At 32.1% G+C, this 27605-nt stretch overlaps 1 protein-coding gene across 10 annotated transcripts in view; it reads left to right on the forward strand.

Annotated features, from left to right (window-relative positions):
• CDH18 (cadherin 18) overlaps positions 1 to 27605 on the forward strand; it is a 1140329-nt gene that overhangs the window by 922000 nt on the left and 190724 nt on the right. The window lies entirely within an intron of this gene.

Below are 27605 nucleotides of genomic sequence, written 5' to 3' on the forward strand. Positions count from 1 at the left end.
ACATAATGTTGAAGACAAGCAGGTACAAATAATAATCTCTATCTGAGGCAAAAATTGTTAGAAAAAATTCCTAAACATTATTTAAAAAAAAAAGCGAGACAAAACATTTCATTGCAGAATCTAAGCATTTAGATAAATTGTGGAGGAATGCCAACAGGTTTTCTCTTTTTCTTTGTTCTTTTTATTTTTAGATTTCTTTGGGTTAGCAATCAATTTTTACATATTTTTAATTGAATCTTTAAGTGACAGTTTTAATACAGGTCTCTTATTTTCCAAAGTCAACTTTTAAATTTACTGAACACTTATATTTGCATATCCTAGTGAAAAACATTTCTTGTTATCCATCCATTAAATTTGGTCCTTATTTCTCACCAAATTCACAAAGACACAAATGTAGGAGGTTAGCATTGTTTTTTCTATTGCTACCAGGGACACAAAAAGAAATGAAGGTAGTAATCTAGAAAAATTATCTTTTTTCTCTCCATTTTCTATTCAGTTTGTGAGGGTTGTGATAAATTTGATTTGTTTAGGTGACTGATTCTTTAAAGATGTGATTTGTATAATAGTTGTGAGGCAAGACTGCTTGGACACCTGTCTGAATTCACACTTTCAGGCTAGGTCAACTTAACCTGAAACTTCCTAACCTGTCAATGAATCAATTTTCCCCATAAAAAGGAAACAATAATAGCAGCTCTTTCACAGCTTTATTATGAGAATTAAATGTGTTTATAATTGTAAAGAGTGTATTGCAGAGTACATTATCAATACATTTTAAACATTATTCTGATTACAAAAATATGATATGCTTTTGAAATTCAAAGAAAGAATATAATACAGAAAGTTGTTTGAAGTTACTTGAGTTAATTAAAAGAATATTCTAGTAAAACATTTTATAGGGATATTTGGACTTAATGTCTAAAGAAACAACCACAAAATATACCTGGTAATTTATGATTCTTTCCAAATTTATGCTTTACCTTAGATTAGTTTGAAGTTTTTATTTTTGAAAGATTACCTTAGTTGAGACCTAAGTTTGGAAAGATTAAAATCAGATAAACTCTGGATATAGTCTAGAACTATAACTGGACTATAATTATCAAGACTTATTAATAAAATATAAAATTATTTGCTAAAATAAATATCTTACAAACATGTTAATATCTGTTTTAAATGGTTATTGTGATTTTTAAATATTTTATAAACCTATAAACTTTTACTCCTTAGTCAATAGTTTAGTTTCTGATGATGTTTAACCTGGTGATATTTAACCTGAAATTCCTAGTAATTACTAGCAGTCTAATAAGTTTCTCAACAATGAGAAAAGAGTAAAGCATGGCGAAAAGACAACTCTCCATGGATTAGTGCTCATTTCCTCAATGGCTCAAATCAGATAAAAAGTCATTCACTAATGTGACAACATATTATTTTCTCTTAAATGAAATAAATCTTTTCTTGTCATTATTGAAGCAGGTAAACATCACCTAAAGACATTTCTGATTTAATTAGAAATGAATATGTGTCTTAAGAAAAGGTCACTTCTGAAAATAACTGCATTGAGAGGTCTTTATTATTGTCTATGATAATAGGATTTATGTTCTAATCTGACCTTTAAAATATTCCTGACCAAGAGATGGAAAACAAACACTACCATCAAATATTATCATTGACAATATTCCTAGTCCAATAAAATTATGTTTTTAATCTTTCAACACAGTTTTTGACACAATATTTCTTTTTTTCTTCTCTTTCTTTTTGTTTTCGTTATTATTTTTTTAATTTATTTATTTTACTTTAGGTGCGTACTATATCTGGCATTTCTTCCCATGTTATCCTTCCCCACTCTCCCCTCCCTCCCCACCCCCCTGGCTATCTCTCCCCTACCCCAGCCCAACTGCCCCCAGTGTGTGATGCTCCTCCCCTTAGTCCACATGTTCTCATTGTTCAACACCCACCTATGAGTGAGAACATGCAGTGTTTGGTTTTCTTCTTGTGTCAGTTTGCTGAGAACAATAGTTTCCAGATTGATCCAAATCCCTACAAAATTCACAAACTCATTTTTTTTATGGATGCTTAGTATTCCATGGTATATATGTACCATATCCTCTTTGTCCAGTATATCTTTGATGGGCATTTGGGTTGGTTCCAGGTCTTTGCTAATGTACACAGGGCTGCAATGAACATGCGCGTTCATGTGTCTTTATAGCAGAACAATTTATAGTTCTTTGAGTATATACCCAGTAATGGGATTGCTCTTCTTGATAGATAATAACTATACTATTATTGTTATATTCTTCTTTTTCACTGACATCACTATTCCTATGGAGCTGACCTTTTCATAAACTCTTCTGAATTTTTTTTAAAAAGCTGTTAGGATATTAATACTACAGACCAGTAGAAAAAATTTTCTAAGTCACTTGATCCTTCTTTAACATTTGTGAAAATTAGAATATTTACAGGAATTATAGAGATAAAAAGTTGCGAGAACAAATGAGTTTATTTCAGAGAAAATGAGTTATAATTTACTCAAACTTTTTAGCCACAAAAGTATCAGCAGGATAAGATTTCTGAAGTTATCCAATTGCACAAGTAAAACTATTGTTAATTTACCAAGTACTTTTCTAAGTGCTTAAATTTAGTTCTCACAGAAATTGTGTAAATGTTATTGGATTATAATCTATATTTTATTGATGAGTAAACTGGAACATAAAAAAATGAAAACACCTGGTGAACTTTACTTGGCTAATCAGTAGTGGCTGTGCAGCAAACTCTGCCTTTGGCCTCTTATCACTAGAGGATGTTGATATTCTCACAGAAAAATAAACCTAAATGTTGTTTGTCCTGTATCAAGATGCAGCTGTGGAATTAGATTCTACAGTGGCTTCATGAACACCGCTCCAATCACTGGGATTTTACGGAGTATTTAATGCTTCTTAATCTTTTTAAAAACAATACATTGTTTAGCTTTTGGGGATGGAGGTCAGCTCAGTCTACACCATGAAATAATAATGTATCATCTCTATGTGCTTTGACTGTAAATACCCAGGAATTGTTTCTACACGCCAGTATTTCTTGTTTCATCACTGGTGGTAACTGTCTTGTGATACAAAGAAATCATCATGAAGGATATCTCAAGTAATACTTTTGGCCTGCCCTATGAATTGGGCTAGATGCATAGCCATTTCTATGTCTTTGCATTTAATTTCCAAAATTAGGTTGCTCCATTGTACACATGGCTCTTCTGCCTTTACTCTTTTTCCTAGATTGTATTTGTTTTCCTTTTTGTAATCCAGTTTATCCATCATATCTAGCCAATATAAATCTGGAAATTGTCACTTAACATTAAATGGATTAGTTTTTTAAAAATCCTATTTGACAGGATATAATCTAATACCAAGAATACAAAATGATATAATCTAATACTAAGAATACAAAATTGAGCAATTCTTTTCAGGCAAACTTTGTCCACATTTGGAACTCTGAACAGAGCCACAGAGGAGTCAGCTATTAAAAGCACAATTAACTTAATATCAGATGTTGACAATTAGAATTCTAGTAAAATATTAGCAAACGAAAAAGCATCTTCTAAGTAACTAAACAATATTCCATATTTATTTAAAATATATGGAAAGCAATACTCTTACCCATTACAATGTATTGTGCTATTTTTTCTTAATTAGCTTCTACTTCAAATGTAAGAGGAAATTCTGTTTAAATAATCATAGATTTGATGAAATGAAGCACAGAAGGTTGTGACCTGAGAGCACATAAATTCTCATCAGTTTTCTCCTTAATTGACTGCTCAGTCCCTGAACTTGACCCTCTTCTTAATTTGATAAATTACTGAATAACTTAATTTCTTAAATAAATCTTTATTTCTTGCCCATAAACCTCTAATAAATTTCAGATGGTGTCTAAGTGCTTACTAGATATCTCTATCTACGTATATGCACGTACTGCAAATAATGGCATGCACTAAACTGAACTAATAACTAGATATTCATCGTGTCCTATTCTTAAATTTTTTTATCACTTATATATTTGGTTGGGCCACAAAATAAACTAGACATTCTTCTAGACTTTTCCTTTTATTTCACTTCCTTATATTTAGTCTAGCACCATCAAATATTGGTGTATTCTCTTCAATGCATTTCACTCTGTCAACTCTTTAGTCTCATTAATAATACATTAATGATCATTTGTCATTTTGCTCCAAAAGTGCTGCATTCCTCAATTGATCTTGTCTTTCAAATTCATCTCCTGAATTCTATTTTACCTGGTGAACAGAGGTCCTGGGATAGAATTAAGAAGATATAAGAATCTCTTGAAGCTTTTAATAAGTATTACCATTTCCACCCACAGCTGTAGCCTTCATATTCACATAAAGCTAGAATGTGCTTTTTAATATAAAGCGATCATGTTATGCAGCTACTTAAATAATTCTTCAATATTCTCCAATCCTTAGAGATAAAAGTTAAATTTGTTCTGCATGGCACAGAAGCCCCTTCATTTCATGATCTTTTCCTTAGTGCAGTAACACAAAATTTTGGCTTCCATTATTTGCCTTCATATAAGCAGTGTTTATGTTCTTTAAGATCTATGCAGATATACTCTTTTTGAGTGTATTTTTCTCTTTTCACTAAGAATTTTCTGTTCCTTAGAATTTTTGTATGAAAACCACAACTTGTTTTACTCTTTATTTACCTTATGCCTTTGAATCATTTCCATGTTGTATCTGGAAACAAAATTGTTTTAGCAACTTTTACTGACAGACATTGCCTTCATAGAGTTAACAATATACACTTTATTTTTTTCTTTCCTACTAGTTGTTTGCACAAAATTTTCTCTTTGAGTATTGTTTTCAAGATCTATAGGGCAATCCACACCTCTTTTCCCTAGTTAATTCCAACTCATTCTAAAGACCTCATGTCAAATGGGCTTCCAGATGTGTTCAGGTTCCCTTTTCAGTTCTGGGAGTCTGAACTAGTAGCATCAGCATTGCCTGGAAACTTGTCAGAAATGCAAACTCCTGAGCCTTCACTCATATCCCACTAGACCTTGAGATCTATAATGTAGAATTTGATTCTGTTTTTGTTTTCCTCATTTCTGTTGTTGTTAACCACTTTATTTGGTATAATTGTAAAAAGTCTAGCATAGAGTATATTCTGTGCACAGAGGAAATAGTTATTGGGTAATAAACACACAGGTAAAATCATTTCTGGTTATTTCCCTCCCTTTCTTGTTATTCTGGAACTTCATTGCTTTTGTCTAATGGATAAACAGATGTAAAGATAGATCTATTTTTGAGATACTAAAGTTTCCGGTAACAAATATTTCCTCTCGTCTTTCTAAGGCAAAGCAAACATTAATGTAAATGAGTTTGTACAAATCAAATTTGAAGTAATCATTATGCTCATATTATTTAATTATGTTATGGTATGAATGCCCTCATAGACACAGAGTGTGTGTTACAGTTGAAGTATCATGGAAAGCTGACTAAGTGGGAAAGAAACCATATTTTAGATTTAGATTCAGGTATATTATTATATTCCTTATTTTAATATAATCTCAAAAATTATAATATAGTACAGAAAAATGGCCTGCTTTGAAACCACTTGATATGAATAAAGTATTTTTATATGAATAGAGTGTTAACACAGGATATAAATGCTTGCACTAGTATGAATGTTTCGTGGCCGAGATGTCATCCATTCAGAGAACATAATGATAATGCACCATGAAGTCACCTTCATTTCTTATTTTTGACAATTAATTAAGAAACATCATTCATTACAAGACTATTTTCAATTACTAAAATAAAAACCCATTCACACATCTTTTAAACCACACTGCGCTCTTTTGACTTTCATTTATTTTATTCAAAATGAAGCGAAACTGATAAATCTTCTTATTATATTATGTAATACTGACTTGACAATTCTCTGCTGCCATGCTCAATAGACAGTCATCTTTTCTTAATTAAATGCATAGCATTTACATTTTAAATTCCTATAACCGATCTTTTGATGATATTAATCTAATGTCCTAGAACAGAGAAACATTTAAAATAAGTGGATGTTTATTATCATCTTAATTGTTTTTTCAATGCTAATAAGAGTCATAGAAACTAATAGAATTTTAATGAGGACTTTATGCCACTTTAAAAGTTTAAGTGAAAATAATATAATAATATACATTCAAATACTTTCACAAGAGCATTCAAATACCAGACACTCACAGACTTAGAGAGAATAGCTTAATATTGTCTCATTTAAAAGATATAGTTAAAATAAAATGTAATTTCATATAATGCTGTTTAATTTGTAACTGCCCTAGCAATTATTTCAGATTTGTTTCATCTCAAATATGAGAATTTTTATTTTACAGTAAAAATAGCTTTGTCATTATCCCACATAAATATATATACCAACTATGATTTTGAGAGAAAATGAAAGGGTTTTTGTAAGTTTTTTTATTAGCTCTATTATCATTATTGGTTAAGCTAAATATCTGAAAATATGTTTAAACTTTTTTTTTTAATTGGGCATGCCACATGGCTAGAGAATAAGAAATACAACGGAAATATTGCTCTTGCATTAAAAAAATGGTAAATGGCATTTTACTGATGCCATTTGGTGTATCTGATAATACCTAGTGATACACTTTTAGTATATCAGGAGGTTAGAATCCTCACACTGGATCTTAGTATCATGTTAAAATATTTCATCAGTATGAAAACATGCAATATATAAAATATTGTAAAACAGAATATTTGAGTAGAAAGATATCTAAGTCTTTTGATAATATAAACATTTGTATAATGTTATCTGTTTAAACTGACATATAATATATATATAATCTGTTATAATATTTAAGTAATCTGTTTAACTATTTTGATATTACTCCTGTGTTTCTGTTGCTCAGGATTAGCAAATCAGTGTGTGTGTGTGTGTGTGTGTGTGTGTGTGTGTATATAATCATTGTGGTTTTAAGTTTCATGAAATAAATTAGATTTGAAAATGCTTAAATATGTTTTCTAATTTTAAGGAAAAAATAACACATTAATCTATTTTAATAATTACCTGATTATTATATATATTTACCAGCACACACAACTTAGTATTAACTATAAAGCATGCCATCACTAATTCATTCAACTGCAGTTTAATAAAGTGTATTTTGATCAGTTGTGTATAGATAAAATATGTAATATTTGAGTCAACATAAAGACAAAGATCACAGTATTTTTGTCACTTATAAATTTAGTTTTGGGGATTAAATTAATTTTCCTAGCTGAAATTTTAATTGCTGATGTATAAAAAACATATTTAATAACAAACATATATGTTAACATTTTGCAAGTGTAATAAGTTAAGAAATTGTAATTGAATTATTTCAGCAAAAACACAAAATATGTTTAAGTGCCAATTCTCACCATAATTTAAAGCTTAATGATTTATTTGATACTGAATTAATTTTTCCTTTGATACTTCCAAAAATCATGTGTCCTCTTTATGTATCTTTTCTCCATTCTCCAATAGAAACTTAGGCAAGGCCACAATAACTTTTTTATTAATTATAATATGACAGCCTGTGTAAGTTATTAACCTCTATTCTATTTCCCAGTTTGTGCACTCACTTCTTGAATCTCTTCCCTGACCCTTACTATTACTTCTGTGACATTGAAATATCCTAGTTCTCTTTGGATGAAGAACACTTTGCCAAAAATAGATTGTCTTTTTGGAGATTAGTTGAATGAAACTGTTATTTGAAGAACTGACATAGTGCTTTTTCTGTCTGCTTTTAAAACAACTTGCCTGATTTTATTACCTATAGCACAGATTCAACCTCTTCAGATTCAATGACCATAATTTCCTTGGGAAATCAATTTTTTAGTCACGTATTCTTAATTGTCTGGTGGTGTAATATTTTGTCTCTTCCCCCAGGGCAGACATAAGGAGACGTTTTATCATTTTCATCATTTCATCTTTTAGAAGGGATCATCAAAATGTACAATATTTGCCAGGTGTGGTGGCTTAAGCCTGTAATCCCAGAACTTTGGAAGGCTAAGGCAGGAGAATTGTTTGAGCCCAGGGCTTCAAGACTAGCCTAGGCAACCTGATGAGACCCTGTCTCTAGGAAATAATAATAATAATAATAATAAAATCATTCAGGTGTGAGACATGACTATTGTTTTAACCAGTCAGGAGGCTGAGGAAAGAGGATCACTTGAACTCCAGAGGCTGAGGCTGTTGGGAGCTATGTTCATACCACTGCATTCAAGCCTGGGTGACAGAGGAGACCCTGTGTCAAAAAAAAAGCATTTTATTTTCTGTAAAATATTGATGAATAATACTAGTGTCTTGTTCTAGTCCTGCTAAATGTCATTATTACATTCTATGTAACTTTTCTCAGCAGTCTAAGATCTACTTGAACGCAGTCTTTTTCTCCCCCTGCATAATAGTACAATGAAAAATATTAAATCATTGTTTTCTGTCACATATCCTGTGTTACAATATATTATTGCTCAGTATTAAAAGTCTAAAGTTCTGTGTTATTAAGAACTTAAATTCAAATGTTCTTAAACTTTGACCACAATATTAACTATTCCTCCCATTGTAGCAACACACTTTCCTCATAGGTCAGCTTCCTCAGTCTTCCATTATCCAATTACCCATTTCCATAAGAAATGATTTTCATTTCCAGAAGAATATCCTTTTGTTATGTTAATATCCTTATTCATTCTCTCTTTCCACCTATTGCTTACATACATATTTAATAACTTCCAACATTTTTAAGATCAAAGCAATTTACTCTTTTTAATGAAAATTTATAATCTCTTAATTGGTAGCACAGAATTTATTCTCAGATATATTCATATATGCTAATAGTGTCTAACCAACATGAGTGAAATTTACTGATAAGAAGCAGCATTTCTTTAACTACCAGTTGTCTTTCAGTTTTCCACCATGCAAAAAGATAACATTGAGCATGGAGTAACTATATAAATATAGGTGGATAATTTTAATATTAAAGCATTTTAGGCAATACAGTACAAGTGTGTTCTGATTATTTTGCAACTTAATTCCAAATTATTTTTTTTATACAAAAAATAATTTCTACTACAGAAAACAAACAGGAATCTAACATTAGGTCAGATGAATCTAGTAAATCTTTCATTTAGTTTTGACATAGTTTGTTTAATTTTCTAATGTATTATTTCACACTTCATAATATTAAATATATACCAATCATCATAATGAAGTAATGTAATATAATTTTCTTAAACATCTCTAACAGATATTCCTCTAAGTTATTTTTTAAAATTATTTTTATAATTATGTTCACAGTTGTTGTACTGGAAATGTCCTACCCACTATTACTTATCATAACTGCTGTCTATGTGTAGAAGTCATCTTGCTTATGTTAGATTTCCTCAAACCATTTATTTTTTCAAATATATACATGAGATTCACAACTCTGTGTCTATTATTCTACATGTGGATATACAGAGATAAATAAAACTCACATGATCTTTGACCTGAGGGAAAATTCAAGAGCTTCTTTATGCCTTAATTTTAAGAGTTCTAAAATGGAGATAATGATACTAACCTTATAAGTATATTTTGGTAGTAACTTATTTAATGCAGTGAGGGGCATAGAATTTTATCTCATGCATAGAATACATTCAATAAATGCTAGCTTATTTCAATGTAACCTGGATTGGCACTGGTATTTTTGGTGACCAAATTTTAGTGGAGACTAATTTGAATATATATTTAACTAAGTATCCTAAATGTCATTGCACATATATTTGGGCTGTTAATAAAATTTATGTAGATTATAAATTGATTTTATAATCACTGAAAGTTGATTTCTTTTTACCAGTTTAGGTATTTCACAATAATTTTTATCCTTAGTTTTATTTGCTTATTTTTTACTGAGATTGAATTTTGATTCAGTGAACCCAGAATTTCTTTTAATTTTGCTTAATATACATATTTTATCAGCTTTCTATTTATGTCAGTATATGAATTATATGAATTCCAAATACAATAATCACAAATTACAGGGCTGATGAGTTTATAGAGCCCTTCTAAATGTTGCTAGAAATTTATCTTGAGTGTAACATTAATTTTCCCATAGCATCATTTGATCATGAAATATTAATTAAGGATATTTTGAGTGTCCATATATATTATTTTCTCTGGAACAAAATTATCTTACTGTTGAAAAGGTTATTATGAGTGGATGTCAGATAGAAATCTAAACTCACTGTCACTACACTTTTGAAGATTTCATGTTGTAATTAGATTAACATGATTAACAACTTACTATTGCTGAATCCAATTTAATTCATAGGGATCAATGCATTTTATAGACATTTTTGCTTAGTGTTATTTTAATAACCTACTCTACTGTTATATAAACTCATCTCATGTTCCTATAAAATATTTTTTCTATTTAAAGTGTCTTTTTTTTCTTAACAATTTTATAAACTACATATATAACTTATGGTACTGGAATATCTAAAATTTAAAAATAAACTTTTTAAGTGTCTCTTATGCAAGGATAAGAATAATCTTTTTCCAGAAGAAAGAATTCTATCCTATGACATAGGATATAATTTTTCAAAATGTTGCATATGAAATACAAATTAATTTATTTAAATGAAAAATATGTACACTAGTCAAATAAATTGAGAATTAGAGTTAAACAATGTTAAATAGATTTTCTCTGTGCATAATTTTCAGTGCCTGTAATAGTAATAAAACTGAAATCACCCAGGAGGAGATGTGGTAGTTTCCATTTTTTTTTCTAAACCCAGGAATTGTTGAATAATGGTCTCATTTTCATTCTTTCAGAGATTCTCTCTCAGGATTTGGTTTCTCCAAATTTCACTTGGAAAATTCTGGCTTAGAAGAGTATTGGCTTAAAATTGCCTTCAAGTTGTCTTTAGCAGGCTAAAAATATAGATACATGTATACAGATACTCAAAATCAAATCACTCTCAATTAATTTCCATGGATTTAAAAGATTTGGTCATAATTTCAAAACTTGAAAACACAAGGAATAACCAGGTTCATATAAATGTACAAACAACAGTTAGCAATGTTATAGGCTTTGTATATTGAAAATTATTGCAAAAATACATGATAAAATTTTAACAGTAGAATTTTGTAGGAGGATTGAAGATTTTACTTTTCCTCACTAAAACATTTTTTTTTTTGTAATAAAATTCTGTGGTTGTTTGGAAGGTGCCCCAAAATGTCTAAAGGTCTATTAGCAATGTGAAGGGAAACATTTTTGGAAGCATTGATTTTATTACCTTTAATGCATAGTTGCATTATTGTAACATTTAAATATTTGGAAAAAAAACTATGCTTGTAAAATTAGTACTTTTGTGTAATTTCCAGGTTCTCAGCATTTAATATGACCTTTCCTTTTCTGTTACAACAAAACAGGAACTTTAAGCGGGCGTATTTATTCTCCTAAACTTTGTTTAACCAATTTATTCAGTCCCCTTTGTTCATTTTGTATTGTTTCTTAAATTACAATGGCTTAGCTTAAATTATAAGCTAGGCCTACCTACTTATTATTCCTAGGGACATAGTATTTTATTTGTTATGGAAATGAAGGCATAGGTACAGAGTGCCGTAATTTTAAATTCTGTTATGCATTGTTTTAGTCTGCACATTTTTGCATTGATTTCACACACTAAACAGGTCATGAGTAAAAGAAAAGCTCATAATTACTGCACAGATACACAAAAATAGGGCAGATGTAGGGCTACACATGGTTTGTGGCTCATCAGATTGTTATTAATTGCATGGCAAAGACAGACTAGATAGGTAGAGGAAAATACATTTTAATTATTTTATCAAACAGGACAAGACATCCCAAGCTACTAGAACTAAAATGCAGAGATAATATAAACTGTGCAATTATGCACTTTTCAAGTGATAAACTACATATCTATGGCATTGAAGCATAAAGTCACAGCAAGAATTTTTGTATAGTTATATTTACCTATTTCATGCACAATGAGAAAAACACTCTGAGAGACCAGATGACCCAGTTGTTCTTCTTTTTTGTGCCCTCAAAATATTCTGTGGCATTTCATTAGCACCACTATTCATATGAAGTACATGATAGCCTAAAATAAATGCCAGCATATCAAAATAAATTCTAAAGTTGCAACAGTCAGCATCTCGAAAATGCCCTGCAAGTGCCTATGCTTTCACAAGTAAAATGACCAATTTTTCAAAGAACATATTTCTTTGTTAGGGATTTAAAACATGTGTACATATATGCTGTCTTAAAGTCATCATTAAAAAATGTAGAAAAAAATATTCAGTAAAAAAGAGAAGCCACAGTGGTGACTGTGTTTTGGTAAAACCCATGTATTGCTATTAGATCACCCTATGGGCATGGTTCTGTTAACACAGTTGAATTTCAATTTGAGCTGAGACATGCTTGTTATGAATTATTTTGTTCTCCTGAGGTGAAGTAAATGAAATAGGCTGACTTGTTATCTCTTCCCCTCTGAGTTATGGCTTCTGACAAACATGCAGTCTAGCCCTAGCACTTCTAAACGAGTGACCAAGCATTATGTGATTCCCCCAATGTAAGGTAGACAGTGGAGGGTAAATTCATTGCTCACCGTTCTAGCTGAGCTTCAGTGTATATGGGTCAGACTCTTAGAAAAGTTTCATTTTTCCCTGTAGAGTTTTTCTCATCTCCAAAATATAACATTAAATTTGATAAGGTCCTTGTCCTCAAAACTTTGTTTCACTTTTTAGAAGAGAAAGGTCATTCTGTATATTATACTGTATTTTTTATTTTATTTTATAATATGAGAGTTTCACAAAGTAACTACCAGTATTAGAATATGCTTTTAAATCTTACTTTACTGATTATCTTTGTTTTCATCTACGCTCTCCCTAGTTTTGTTAAAAGGCAATATGTGAAAAAGAAAAGAAAGTTAAATATTATTTTATTTTAAAAACAAAATATTTTTATATTTTGGTATATAAAAATACCAAATTTGGTATATTTTGGTCTATCAGGTATAATTTATAAACTTAATATATTGTATTTCTTTTTGATTTACAAGCAAACCAAGATTATCACCAATACTTTACTGTCACAAATATTAGATGGGTAAATAGTATCACTAGTATTTATTTATTACAAAAGAGCCTTAAGAAATACAATTTGTCTCAAAACCTCAATCTTATTGTATACTTAAAGTAATTGGTTCTAATATGTCTTGGGATGTTTATTTGGAAACTCAAAAGTAAAAGAAAATTAAAGGGATTAGAAAACATGCATTAGTAATATTAAATAGATATATAAACATAATAGTACCTTTTTTATCAAAGCTTAATGGATAATGGTGTAATCTATATGCTTGTCACAGCTTCTACTGTTCTGTCTTTGCTTTGCTTCTTTCCTTCTTTAGTCTTCCCACTGAAAATGAGTGTTTTATTCTCAATTTTCTTTCACCATTGCTGCATTAATAGTTTTCTTTTGTTGCTTAACAAATTACCACACACTTTTGGGCTTGAAACAATCCCATCTCTTACCTTCCCCTGCTGAAGGCCAGAAGTCCAGGTGGCTACAATGAGGCCTCTACTTCGCCTCTCACACAGCTCAAATAAAAGGGTTAGCTATGTATTATATAAGACACACACACACACACACACACACACACACTCTTACACTGATGCATGTGGTTGGTGATTTTAAAAATAAATAAACCAAAACAAAAAAACTTCTACATACTCTGTTTTCTAGGTAATTGATTTTAATAATTTTCTCAGTGATTCTTTAAGCATTTAACTTCATATTTGAGAAAGTCAGAAAAAATGGAAAACAAATGAGCTTATAGTACAGCTCAAAATGTATATGCAATTTATTCTACATTTAAGCACAACCAAGTAAAAGAACCTGTAAATAATATACATTGGTTTTGATAATCTTAGCTTCTTATGATAGAATTTTCAGTAGGCATGACTGAGTATACTTTAATCTCTCCTTAGGGAAATACAAAGTTATTGTTTCTGCTAATTCTTTTTTTTTTTTTTTTACTGTACTTTAGGTTCTGGGGTACATGTGCAGATCATGCATGATTGTTGCATAGGTACACACATGGCCAGGTGGTTTGCTGCCTCCATCCTCCCATCACCTATTTCTGGTATTTCTCCTTTAGCAGGTTCATGTATGTTGCCTATTCAACATTTATTATTCACTCATAGTGTTTCACTATAGAAAAAGAAAAATGTTCATAATAAGGCAAAAAATTATCTTTGTTACATTTTATAGCTACTTATAGAAACTGAAACAGTTGAACAAACATTATTTATTCTTGTGAAGAGAATGACATAAATGCTTAGAAATTTGAAAATTAGTATTTATTTTTCTCTTTATTGACAAGCTGAAGGATAAAACTGAAACATTTTAGTTTGTAATTTTATTATAAAATTCTCAGATTCTCTTAACATCACTTCAACACTATCAACAGCTTGATAATTTATACATTTGATTAAGAACTAGTGTCATATTTGTCTAAGTGCATTTGTGCTGCTATAACAAAATACCTGAGACTGAGTAATTTATTAAAAAAAATTGTCACCATTTTGAAAGCTAGGAGGTCCGAGATCAAGGTGGTTGCAGGTGAAGTATATATTGAGCGCTCAGGTACTCTGCTTCCAAGATGGTGCCTTGTTACTGCATCCTCAGATGGCAGAAGGCAGTAGGGCCAATGGGGTAAAGCTGTGTGAAGACACTTTTATAAGGGCACTAATCCCATTTGTGAGAGTGGACCACTCATCACCTAATCATCCCTTAATGGCCCCACCTCTTAATATTACTGCATTACAGATTAAGTTTCAGTGTGAATTTTGGAGGGACACAAATATTCACACTGTAACAGTTTGGCACTATCATATTAAATACTTTTCAATAGTGTTTAAAAGTTTAGAATTGCTACTGAAGATACAGACACATTTCATACTGATCAAATTCCCAAGTGTTTTAGATTTTTCCCATTTACTGTATATTTGAGATCCACGTATAGTAATTTAACTATTTTGATAGTCGTTTGCTTTAATAGTCATTTGACATTAATCCCAAGTCATGCCATAAAACTTCAGAATCATTTTAGTTTAATGTAATTTAACAAAGCATTAAAAAATGCAATGTGTTTTTACTTTTTTCCCACGAGTACTTCTCTTGATGGTGGTGACAGTTATTCTTATTATTTAATTAAAGAATTTAGAAGGACAATTGATTTGACTTAATAATATAAACTTGATTTTCTAAAATCACAGATGTTAATATATTTAACAAATATTTAAAACATTTAAAAGTATCAAATAAGTGTGCTACATAAAATAAATTTCTCATGCTTTGTACTTTTTATTATAAGCAGTTATTAAAGTAAAAGTATTAACAATTGCCATGGGTGCCTAGGTGTCTCAAACAGTTTCACACACACTTTGAATATTTTCTGTATGTAAGTACTACTGAAGTATTGGAAATAGAATACTGTTATTTCCCTTTTAGAGTTTAGGAAACTAGATCTTTTTGGGAAACTTATCTAGAGGCAAACTATTTCAAATCCAATGCAGTTTTTAACCTGCTTTGCTTAAGAGTCAATGTTGTAGTAAGTCATCATTTTAACAAACCATGAAGTTTAATTAAAAATAATTTTTATCTGTCAACATAAGATAGACATGCAGTCGATTGAAGGAAAGATCTTTGTCTTTTGCTCTTATGTTGCATATAACAGGGATAATATCTATATAAAAATGCAAATATAGCTGCTAAATTTTAAAAAATGTACAAGAAAATTGAATAAAGCAATAATAAAGACATAATGTTGATGTATGAGCTTAATCATATATTAATTTAGAAATCTTTGCAATATTAACATCAATTTTGAATGTAAAAATTGTTTTAGTGATCAAAGAGATTGAATTCTAGATATAAAGCATCATCAGTTTCCTCCAGTGTAATTTATTCCTGTGTGGGGCTCTTATTGCCAGGGCTAAGAGTTGTCCATTGTAGGATGCCCTCATGTTCAAAATCTTAGCAGCTGGCACACAGTTCCTAAAGGCAGACTGCAGACTTTCTGTTAAGAATGAGGAGAGCCAAACTCCTGCAGGGGAGATTACTATTCCTCACCTAGACCAAGACACATATGCTTCCTAGAGTGAGGGGAATAAGTTATGGATTTTCAGATTGTTTTAGAGCCTAGTTCTTGTAAGGAGAAGAAGTTTTATAGAAATTAATGATATTTTGTTTTCTAACTGGAAAATACATTTAAATCTAATTGAGCAAAACTAAAAGTGTGTCTTTTTAGATCAAGTGTTTTCAATTTTACAACTAAAAAAAATGAAACTTTTTATTTACTTCAAAGGCCATGGATTACTAGTCACAGCAACTGTATAAACATTTATTAAAAACAAATTGACAAATATTTCTATAAATTTCAAGGTATATTTCAAATAATATCTACAACACTTATTTTCTAAGGATGTATGAATTCCTTATAATGCTTTTATATGAAGACATTGATTCTACTGAAATTGGATTGTGTGACTTATTTTTTGAAGTTTTATTGGGAGAGATAATGTTATTGAAAAACATATATTTTTCATCTTCACATAATACAGATTAATTGATTTTTAAAACTTTGAATGTTAAATGATTATTTATAATCACAAGCTTTTATTCTTCCTTGTTCTATCACATTCTCTCCCAAGTGAAAAGCTTATATGTATACCCATAAACTTTGAACAAATTTGGTAGCAGACTGTCATTGATGGCACAAGAGAGTACAAGTTTAATTAACTAAATTCTGATTAGGTTTTAGAGGTTACAAAAAATGATTAGCACTGTCTTAACCTTGACTTTTAATATGTTACATATCCCATAAGACCTAAGACTAATACTATTTTCACCCAACCTCACAATATAGTTAATTACCTTATTCTTCATTCCTGTACCATGTTGTTTATATTTCAATTTTAACCCAACTTGCTAGTAGGCGGTTGTATAAACAAATGGCTGTCTCTCACAACACACACACACACACACTCACACACTCAGAGATAGAGAGAGAAAGAAAGAGAAAGACACAGAGAGAAATCTCCATCTTAATCTAGACATTTAATGCTCTGCTTGGAACTTAACCTAGCACTGGGCACTATTTAGTACTTCACAAACATACATTTCAATTGTTACTCTGTGTATAAACATCAAAATCGAGATCAGAAAACCTGTATAAATTTTGGTCAACAGAAACTTAGTGGTTTCTACAATATTTCATTAGTTTCTATTTTTCTTTGTTTGCTTGTTTCTTTTCTTCTTTAGCAACTTTTGGTCACTCCCACCTGACATTTTGTATAATTATAGACCTTTAATTAGTTCTAATTTGGTTCAAACAATTTTCTTAAGTTCATCTATATTTCTAAGTTGTTTAAACAAAATAAGAAAATGCATTTCTAAACTGACACTTTCTCTAGAGTCAGACTCAATAATACTTGATTAAATGACAGCATAATCCACTTATATTAGTTTTAATTTTAATATGCCATCTCTACAAAATTACATTTTAAGAAAAAATTTATTAACATACATGTTGACTCTGAATTATTTTCAATTTGATTGAAGAAAAAAACACAAATTATTATTATAATTAGACTTTAGAAGATATGGTAAAATCAAATTGAATATGATATCCTGGCAGTCATTCTAGTTAAAATGCTAAAAAGAGTTGCCTTATTATTATGTTTTAATGTTCTCAGAAGCAAGTTACTCGGAAATAAATTTCCTGCCTACTCACATGGAAGATAACTCTAAGGGAAATTGCATTCGAGTTGGTTATGCCTGAGTATATTTCACAGCCAGAATTTCAATTACTAAGGACCTTACATTAGAGCAGCAGGAGAAATCTGTCAGTAAAAAAAAAAAAGTGAGTAGACTAAAAGTATCTCTTCTCTCGTGCTTCTTCTATGTATGAGAAGAATCAATTTGCTTTCATCTTAATCCCAAATAGAAGAAGCAATTGACTTTGGGGAAATCCTGTAAAATTTATTGCTGACAGCATGTTAGAGAGTACTTTCTAAGGATGACAGAACACATGAATTGATTTTGCTTCCAGAGACACCAGGATAACTGATTCTCTCAATCACAGAGTGTAGCTCTGGGGTTTGTTGTCACTTTTTCCTGCAGTTTGAGAGGATTATATCAAATATTCAGGAGGAAAACTTAAGAGGAGACATCCAATGTGGCACTTAATTAGTGTGACATATCCAAATGCCATCCCCTGTATGTAGATAATGCACAGAGTTAGTTTACTAAATATGTGAGAAAGAAAACATTGACAAATATGATAATAGGATTTAAATATTTCCAAATATATTAATAAACAAAATAATGCATTTATTCTGCAAATATTAAATTTAAAAAATCAATCTTAAGAAACATAGATACTCTGTTTATTATTTTAAATATATATATATATAAATATATATATATAAATTCACCAATGCATCAACTCTAACATCCATAATGCACAAATGCATATAATTATCAAATGCAATGGTTGATTTTAAAAGATTATTTAAAATGCAATTTTTCTTGGGTAGGTAATATTTGTATCTTGTTATTGTCATGGAATGTGTGTATATAGATACATGTACATATACACAGACACATATGCTGGATGTGGTATACATATACATATGCATGTATTAACATATATTGAAACCTAGACGTGTATGATACAAACAGGAGGCAGGAAAATACTGGGTAGAAGAGGGAAGTTCTCTGGCAAAGGCCCCACCCTCAAGCTTAGAAAACTGCAGCCCTAAGTGGGAACAGCCCTTCCTGTTTTTATGCCTAAATGTTTCCTTTGGGACTGCCACACCCCCATATCCTGTACCCATTTAAACTCTTAACCCGAGGCTCCATTAGCAGATAGTGGATGCACAAAAGAGCAGAGAAGCAGAAGAGCAGCATGGCAGAGGAGTGTCTGAATGTTGAGAGGAGCTCAGCTGGGGATGGTTGGAGGGGAGATTGCCGTGAGAAGGTCAGACTCCAGGGTAAGATGATCTTCCGATTCCATCCCCTTTCTAGTTCCCCATCCATCCTGATGAGACCCACCTCCCTCCATTTACCATCCTTCAATTTGTCTGTGTGACCTGATTCTTCCTGGACACCAGACAAGAACTTGGGTACAAAGAGCTTGCTGCACTGGTTAGCACTTAAACCGTCTGTGAGCAACAGAGCTAAAAGAGCACAGTAGCACGCCCCTTAGAGCTTCAGGGGTCAGAGGCACCACCCCTTTTTTTTTTTTTTAATTTTTTATTGGATTATAGGTTTTGGGGTACATGAGCAGAGCATGCAAGACAGTTGCGTAGGTACACACATGGCAGTGTGCTTTGCTTTTCTTCTCCCCTTCACCCACATTTGGCATTTCTCCCCAGGCTATCCCTCCCCACCTCCCCCTCCCACTGGCCCTCCCCTTTTCCCCCCAATAGACCCCAGTGTTTAGTACTCCCCTTTCTGTGTCCATGTGTTCTCATTTTTCATCACCCACCTATGAGTGAGAATATGCGGTGTTTCATTTTCTGTTCTTGTGTCAGTTTGCTGAGGATGATGTTTTCCAGATTCATCCATGTGCCTACAAACGACACGAACTCATCATTTCTGATTGCTGCATAATATTCCATGGTGTATATGTGCCACATTTTTCCAATCCAGTCTATTATCAATGGGCATTTGGGTTGATTCCAGGTCTTTACTATTGACACTACCATGGGGCCAGAGCCCAGAGCACTTGCCCTGGCTCCTACACCCACCTGTGTCTGCATGTTCCTTCTCCTGTAAGGTGTTTGAATGCACAGAGGTTGAGCAGATGAGCCACACCTCTGTGGCATGTCCTGCAAGGGGGTTCAAAGAGCTCTCCTAGTTCACCATATACATTTATACATGCACACATGCATATAATCAGATTTCATATAGTGACATATAATTTACATGTTGTAGTTTCAAATATACTGATAGAGACAGGATTTTCACCTTTTAGTTGCATAATAAAAAGCAAGGAACAGAGTATTAGAGAAGTGCTGTCACCTCTTCTCACCCTTATCATCATAACTCCATCAAACATTCAATAGTTAAACCCAAGACCAAAATACAGCCATTCTATTCTTAAAATTCTCTGTCACAGGGCTATAAGTGAGTCCCATCCTCCTCCTTCAGTGTTTCTGCAGAGGCTTCTAAAGAAAGGCTGAGGACTAAAGAAAATAACAGTGCCTTATCGTACTTCCCTGTAATGAGAAGCACGAGATTTATACTTATTACAGACAAAATAAATGACTCAACGCTAATTAGGGAAACATTAACCAGTCACAATCCTGCCTCTTCTACAAGCGATTATGCTTGAAAATGTGATGTTCTCACCTTATTGGTGAGAACCGGCAGGATACTGACCATCACTCACTCACTTCCTCTAGTCTCTTCTCAGGCAAGGGCACCAAGTGCATGGCACCACGGTAAGTTTGTGCCTTGCTCGCTGGAGCTCCTAGGAGCTGCTTGGAGAGGCTACATAGCACAGGCTACGGTGGAAGAGATAGAACGCTCAGGCTTGACTTGCAGCAAGGTATGTGTGTCCTATTACCGGCAAAATGAGATTACCTGGGGGGAAGCCTTCTCTAGAGGACTGCCTGGACGTTTAAAGAACCTTCAGTAAGAGAAGCCCTAGGTTTCTTTGATGTAAAAGATGAGCACTAAGTTCTAAGTAAGGTGCCAAAAATGTGCTGCACATGGTCTAGGTGAAGGTGACTGGAGTCACAGGTCACTAGTGAGGAATATCAGAATCCACAAAAATGGTACCTGAGACAGATTCAGCAAGGGTGCATCGACCACTGAGAGGACACCAACCCGTGACTGCAGCAAAGTCTGCCATGTTTGAGCGTGTAGCGTTGGCAAATCCTCTCCTTCTAGATCTGATTCTAGATGGCTCTGAAATAGCAGCTAACTGGGGGATTTCAGAGAGAGAAAAAAAAATACTCAAGCTTGGGGTCTATTATTTTGAACTGGATTGTTGCTATTCAATGACTACCCATTCCAGCATTTTTAATGGCTAAGCCAGGAAGAAGTATTATTAGAATGGTGCAAAAGTAATTGCGGTTTTTGCCATTTAAAAGTAAAGGCCAAAACCACAATTACTTTTGCACCAACCTAATATATTGGTATCTAAAAAACTATGAGACATCTCAGGTTTTATTTGGAAGCAAAAAAAAAAAAAAAAAAAAAAAAAAAAAAAAAATCCACAAAGCAAATGCAAAGAAATCAAGCGGTTAAATTAGGTCAGTTTCTGGTTGGAAGTCATTGAATAAACCAGCTAAACCTCCAAAGATTCTTTTACCCTCCAATATGAAGCCATTTCTTGAGAAATGAATGCATCATTTTTCTGAATGTAAAGTAAACGTTTATTTCTAATCTTAACTATAGGCATAGGTTGCCCCCTGCTTGCCATTTCTAATGCCTCTCTTAGCATCATACCTAGGTTTGTTTCCTGTGGTTCAGGGTTCGGTGATCTATACTCCACATTTCCTCCAGACTGGTGTTGTCAGAATTCAGAGTTCAATTAGTTCATTTATTCTTTATAAACGCCAATCTTCACCTCCTGACCACCCACCCCCAACACTTTCAGAACGAAGGCCAACTGTTTCACAGCATCTGTTTTGTGATTGGTCTTCTTACCTACTTTTCAGGATCATGTGTCCTCATTCTTAAATTCTTAAAAGAAAAAACTTGTGCTCTTATATTCCTCATAAATATGATGTCTGCACATATCAATAGAAAATAGCAATTCTACTAGCTGACTCCTTCCCCATTATTTTTTTGCCTGGAAAGTGTCTGTTGTTCCTTTGAAATTGAGAAGGTAACCTCTGATTTCTCCTAGTGATGTCCTCACCTTTTTAAAGCCATCATGCTGAGCCAAATCCCTCTATTTTGCTATGTTTCTCTCATAGTTCTTGCTAATTTCTCTCATAGCACTAGGTCTGTCATCACAATAGTAAAAATATAATAAATTACACAGACACATCTAATGACATAAAATTGCCAGTAAAATATGACTTCTAAAGAATATCATATTTTAATCATTTAGTTTTGCCAACATGTGAATATAATAATGTTAAAAAGAAGAAAGAAATTTAAGTAATACCTTAATAGTAAAGTATAACTATCAAATAAAAGGTTGATCTATTTAACTATAAAATTATATAAAATGTCAATAGTAACATGAATAGCATTTATAGCTATGGATTGTTAATCATTTACTTAACCCTAGATATGTTTTATATCCTTAAAAAGAAACTTACAAATGTTAATATGTATATATGATATCTTGTATTTTCTAATTGAGGTAACTGCTATTCTGAGGTTAAGTAAATTCACAAAGCAAAACTGAGAGTGAACCCTTTTTCTGCCTGATTCTTAAGTTTTTGCAGTTAAACTCTAGTTTTCAAAAAATGATTATTTAGACTGATAATTCTTGTTTTTACTATATCCACTTATCATAGACGCAATTGTATTATCCCTTCAAATAAAAACAGAAATGCAGGTCAATAATTTCAGCTTAGTTTCTGAGTGTTCTCAAGGGGATCCTCATGGTAAATTAGCGAAGCAGGAAAATGTTTTATCTTATAGTTGCAATGAGACTCCCAACTAATTTCCAGTTTGGGGTTTCTTTTAGATGAAATACTGTCTCTGATTAAACTTTTGTCAATATCCCTTAACGTCTGCTTTGACAGAATTTGAGTTGTTATGCTTTTGATTCTAATAGGGTATGCTGACCTCTAACCAGTTATTGGCTGATCTCGAAGGTCTGTAAAGCCAGGTCTTACAAATCTATGTAGTGATATCTTTAACAGTGTTTTAGAACCACGTATTCAACTACCTATAAAGAAGTGTCTTTGGCAAGCGATTCTGTTGAACTTTTTTTTTTGATCCAGAAATGTTTTTTTCAGGCAACTTTATTTCTATAATATTTTCTGAAAAATATTTTATTTGTTCTTGCCAGACAAATTTAGAAGCACATACTAAGGAGATCATGTAAAAGAGAGGCTAAATAAAGAGGGATTTCCTAAAAAACTTAAACCTGTAAATCCATAATAACTTACTTGAGAAATATATATACATAGTCCTTGATTGTAGACTGAGGCTAATTTACTAAGCTATAATTAGGTATGATAGAAAAATACATTAAAACAAAGCAGTTCACATATAATATGTTCTTATGTATTTTTAGTCTTTTTGTCTACTTTTAGAATAAATATATTGACAGTAATAATTATTGTAAGTTCAACCATTTAAATATGATAATTTCCAGATAAGTTCTATACTAGGACTGGAACAAAATTAAAATATATTTTGACTGGAAATGAGAATTCAGTGCATTGTAATTTATACAGTTAGTGTACAACCATCTGAATAGAGCTAATTCTCTCATGATTCTTCCCTAGTACATTTGTGATTACTCCTATATAATGCTTCTTAGAAAAGATGTGAAAATGTGTTTAATTTCCCCCTAATTGAATGTGAAATCCTTGTGAATAGGACCCCTCATTATCTCTTTCATGGCAGTACAGAACATGGTATTTAATGTCATGTCACAGAGTACACCTGGACAGGGATTGACATGAGAAAATATGCATCACATGCTTGTTGTGCAAATCCAACATATTTTTCCAGGTGTCAGTGTCTTCTTTATTTTTGCTTCATCTCCATTAGCTCAGAAAATGTAGAGAGGATATTTGGTTCCTATTATTAACATTAGTTTTTCTTTTCAATTTGTCATATTTACTGAGCCATATCAATGTGTACAGAAAGCTTTGAATCCATAATGCACATTTTAAAATGTTTTGACCAAAATCATTAGTTAGCAAAAGTGATGGTTGTTGTGACTCTTTATATTTCTAATATTAGTACTTTATCTGTCGATCGTATCTGTGTTTTATTTTAGGGAGATAGGAAATTTTAAGCCCAATTTTTGGGGAAAGAGGGATTTCTTCCAAAGTTTGCTACATAGAAAGCAACATCCATTAAACATTATGTGATGCTTTTCTTCCCCCACCATCAAGAGGCAGCTTTTGTGTTCCTTCAGTTTTCACATTGCTTCACATCATACATATCATATTGCATATGTGTGTACAGTAAGTATTAAAAACTATATTAGTACATTGTTCTATATGGCAATGGAGTTAATAGCAAAAATTCCAATATCAAAGAATAGAAGTTTTTTTTTACTTTGAACCATAATTCAATAGCAGTTGTCAATCATCCAAGCATGTGTGTCTTTGACCTATACCTTGATGAGAAGAGAAAACAGTATTGACTCACAGTCATCCAGCATTACTCAATATGTCCACAAGAAAGCATAAAAATTCTAAAATTCCTTGACTCAATCTATAGAAAAAAGTTAAGTGAAATAACAAATATATACATGTAAGAACCCTGGGAGTTTTAGGAAAAAAAACAGGTAACCATTTAATGTTGGACTTTATTATATAATATATAGTGTAGTAAAACAGCATTTTTTTAAAAGCCTGTATTTTTATGGTAAGACCTTTCTGATGAGAATTTTAGAAGAATTATGGGTGTTGAAACCTAATATTTTACCTAAATATCTTGACCATTTTACTCGTTTGTAAAGTGTCTATTGAAGTTATTAGCAAATGTAAAGGGAAAAACACATGTTTTGATGCCTTTTACCTCAGTTAGAATTCAAACACATATAAGTCCATTGGTTAAAAGCTGTAAATAAGAACAGGAAATATTTAAAAGTCAGTAAATATTTTTGTATGCTTCTTAAATAGATGCAAGGGGTAGAAAAAAAATCTTCAATATATTTAACCCACCTGAAGCCAAATATTGAAATCTCAGAATGATAAGAGACTGGACTGAAGCCAAACACGTGTCTTTAACTTGGATATATTTTCCTTCCTGTATTTAAAGGGGAGTATGTAAGATGACATCTCATGTTTGCCTAGTTCCTTCACAAAAGGGACAATCAAATACTGTTGAGTTTATTGGCAATCAAAGACTTTCTGTTCTACAATTGCAAATATGTTGGAAAGCATAGATATTTCTATATGGATATCTCAAGATTTGAAATAAATTGGTGTAATATTTATCTTTATTATTATATGTATTTTTAAATGGTTAGGTCTGAACAATTGATTTATATATTTCTATACTGTCTCTATTTCTTCCCTCATTACCTGAAATATCTTAAGGATATTGTGAGTTGGGGAAATTATGAAGGGTGGTTGAGAAATAGCTTCCGCCATACAACCATCCTTTCTGGGAGAGGAAGTGAAATAAGCAGCCCATCAAGAATGCACAACCAGAGCCACAAATATAAATCAAATAGCTTCATTACATTTAAATAAATATATAAATGTCATTTTTGTTCAACTCTAAGTGAAAAAAGTCACTCCATATACAAAATTTAAAGTACTGTGTGAAGAGTAAGAGTGAGAAGGAGGACACTTGGGGTCATAAAAATAAAAGTTATCATAGTGGTTCAAATATAAGCTTTCTTTGATTCATTGTTAAAATGACTGAATGAAAATTAACACCTGGTGATAAATAGTTCAGCATCAAAGGCAGAGGGAGGTCATGTACAAAAATGCTGTGAACATCAATAGAATAGCTAAGAGGTAAAAGACAAAAGAAAAAAAAGAATTAATTAGGCAGAGCCTGGTATTTGTTTCAAAAGTTGAATTTGAAGACAATAAAACAAAATATAAAAATCAATTACTGTTTAACTACTTGGGAGATATTCTAGATCATCTAATCTGACTGCTTCCCTTTATTCCATTGATTGATTGATTGATTGATTGATTGAGACCAAGTCTCGCTGTATTGCCCACGCTGGACTGCAGTGGCATGATCTCAGCTCTCTGTAGCCTCTGTCTTCTGGGCTCACATGATTCTCCTGCCTCGGCCTCCCAAGTAGCTGGAATTACAAGCGGGCACCACCACACCTGGCTAATTTTTGTATTTATAGTAGGGATGGGGTTTCACCATGTTGGCCAGGCTAGTCTCAAACTACTGACCTAAAATGATCCACCCGCCTTGGCCACCCAAAGTGCTGGGATTATAGGTGTGAGCCACAGCGCCCAGCCTGCTTCCCTTTATAACTGAAATATTAACTGAAAGTCCAAGGCTGCAATATGCTTAGATATGGTTCTAGAATCTAAGGCTTTACCTCAATGGTAACTTTGGTAGTTCTGCCTTCAATTATCTTGAAAACAATTCACATTATTATGAGTTTTTCTGCCTACATAGCTCTGTTTTCAAGTACTTTTGGATTTCAGATATTTTTATTTCCAAGGCTAACCTAAACTATCTAATATGAATTGTTTCTCTATTGATTTTCTCAATTTTCTTTTTTTACTGATAAATGAAAGTAGGGTTTTCAAAATAATTGATGGTCACCTCCTCCATTCCACCTTCAGTCTCCTCTAGGGTGTATGCATCAGTGTTGAATGAGTCAAAGAGAATGCAAATGCAGGGTGAGTAGGAAGTGATCAATTTGCTGCATGGCAGAGATGATCTAGGTTTTAAGACACAATGACCTTCTGATTCTACTGGACGCCGTTCCTGTGTAAGCTCCCTGTTAGCAGAGAGGACATTACTGCTTCTAAATTGCCTCTATGTGCATGGGGCTGGCCTCCAGAGTCCAGTACAGTAGGGATCCTTAAATTACATTATTTTCTCATGCTGAAAGAGGTGGAAAATTTTGCATTTCTTGCTTCTATGTTAGGGATGCATAATTTTTTTTTATTTTTTGACCTTAAGTAAATAAAGGCCCCAAGTCCTGCATCTTTATCTTGTGAGCTCAAAGTTCTTTTCTGGTTTGGTGAGTTTTGACTATGCTAAAATCTGTGATTAACTTTGATTTTTAAAAATGCAACAGTGTGTTTCAACACTGTTTCCTTCTATTATGGTTCTCCCTTCAAATTAACAGCATTTTTTAATCTAAAAGGTCATTCTTTTTCAGTGAGAAAGTTTCCTCCTCCACCTTATCCCTGTCTATCTTTTTCTCTTCTATCCCTTTTATCTTTGACCATTGCATGTTGTACTTTATTTTTTAAAACTTCGTTGTCATTTGTAAGATACTGAAATCCACCCCCGGTGTTAGCTTTGCTCTCTCATTTACTGCTTTCTTTACTATTCTCCATAAGAAAACTTCAGTATTTATCCTACATCCTTTATTTGATTTAGATTTTTCACTGTTGATTCTGCAGTATATGAGTCCTACTTTTTTTATTAAATTAAGTTCATTGATGAATGTTGCTTTTTTTTTAAATGTACTTTTTTTTTTTCTCATGTAGCTCGTGTTAATCTACATCCCTGTCTTACCCATTTTGATAAGTGCTATAATTGCTCAGGTCAAAACCAAACCAAAACAAAACAAATAAACAAGCCATTCTGGACATTTTTATTTCTCTCATCACCTTACAGCCAATTCACCAATAAACCTCCTCAACTCTTCCTTCAGCGTATTATACATC

The sequence above is a fragment of the Callithrix jacchus genome, chromosome 2 (genome assembly GCF_049354715.1).
Source record: "Callithrix jacchus isolate 240 chromosome 2, calJac240_pri, whole genome shotgun sequence".
In the NCBI taxonomy this organism is placed as follows: Eukaryota; Metazoa; Chordata; class Mammalia; order Primates; family Cebidae; genus Callithrix; species Callithrix jacchus.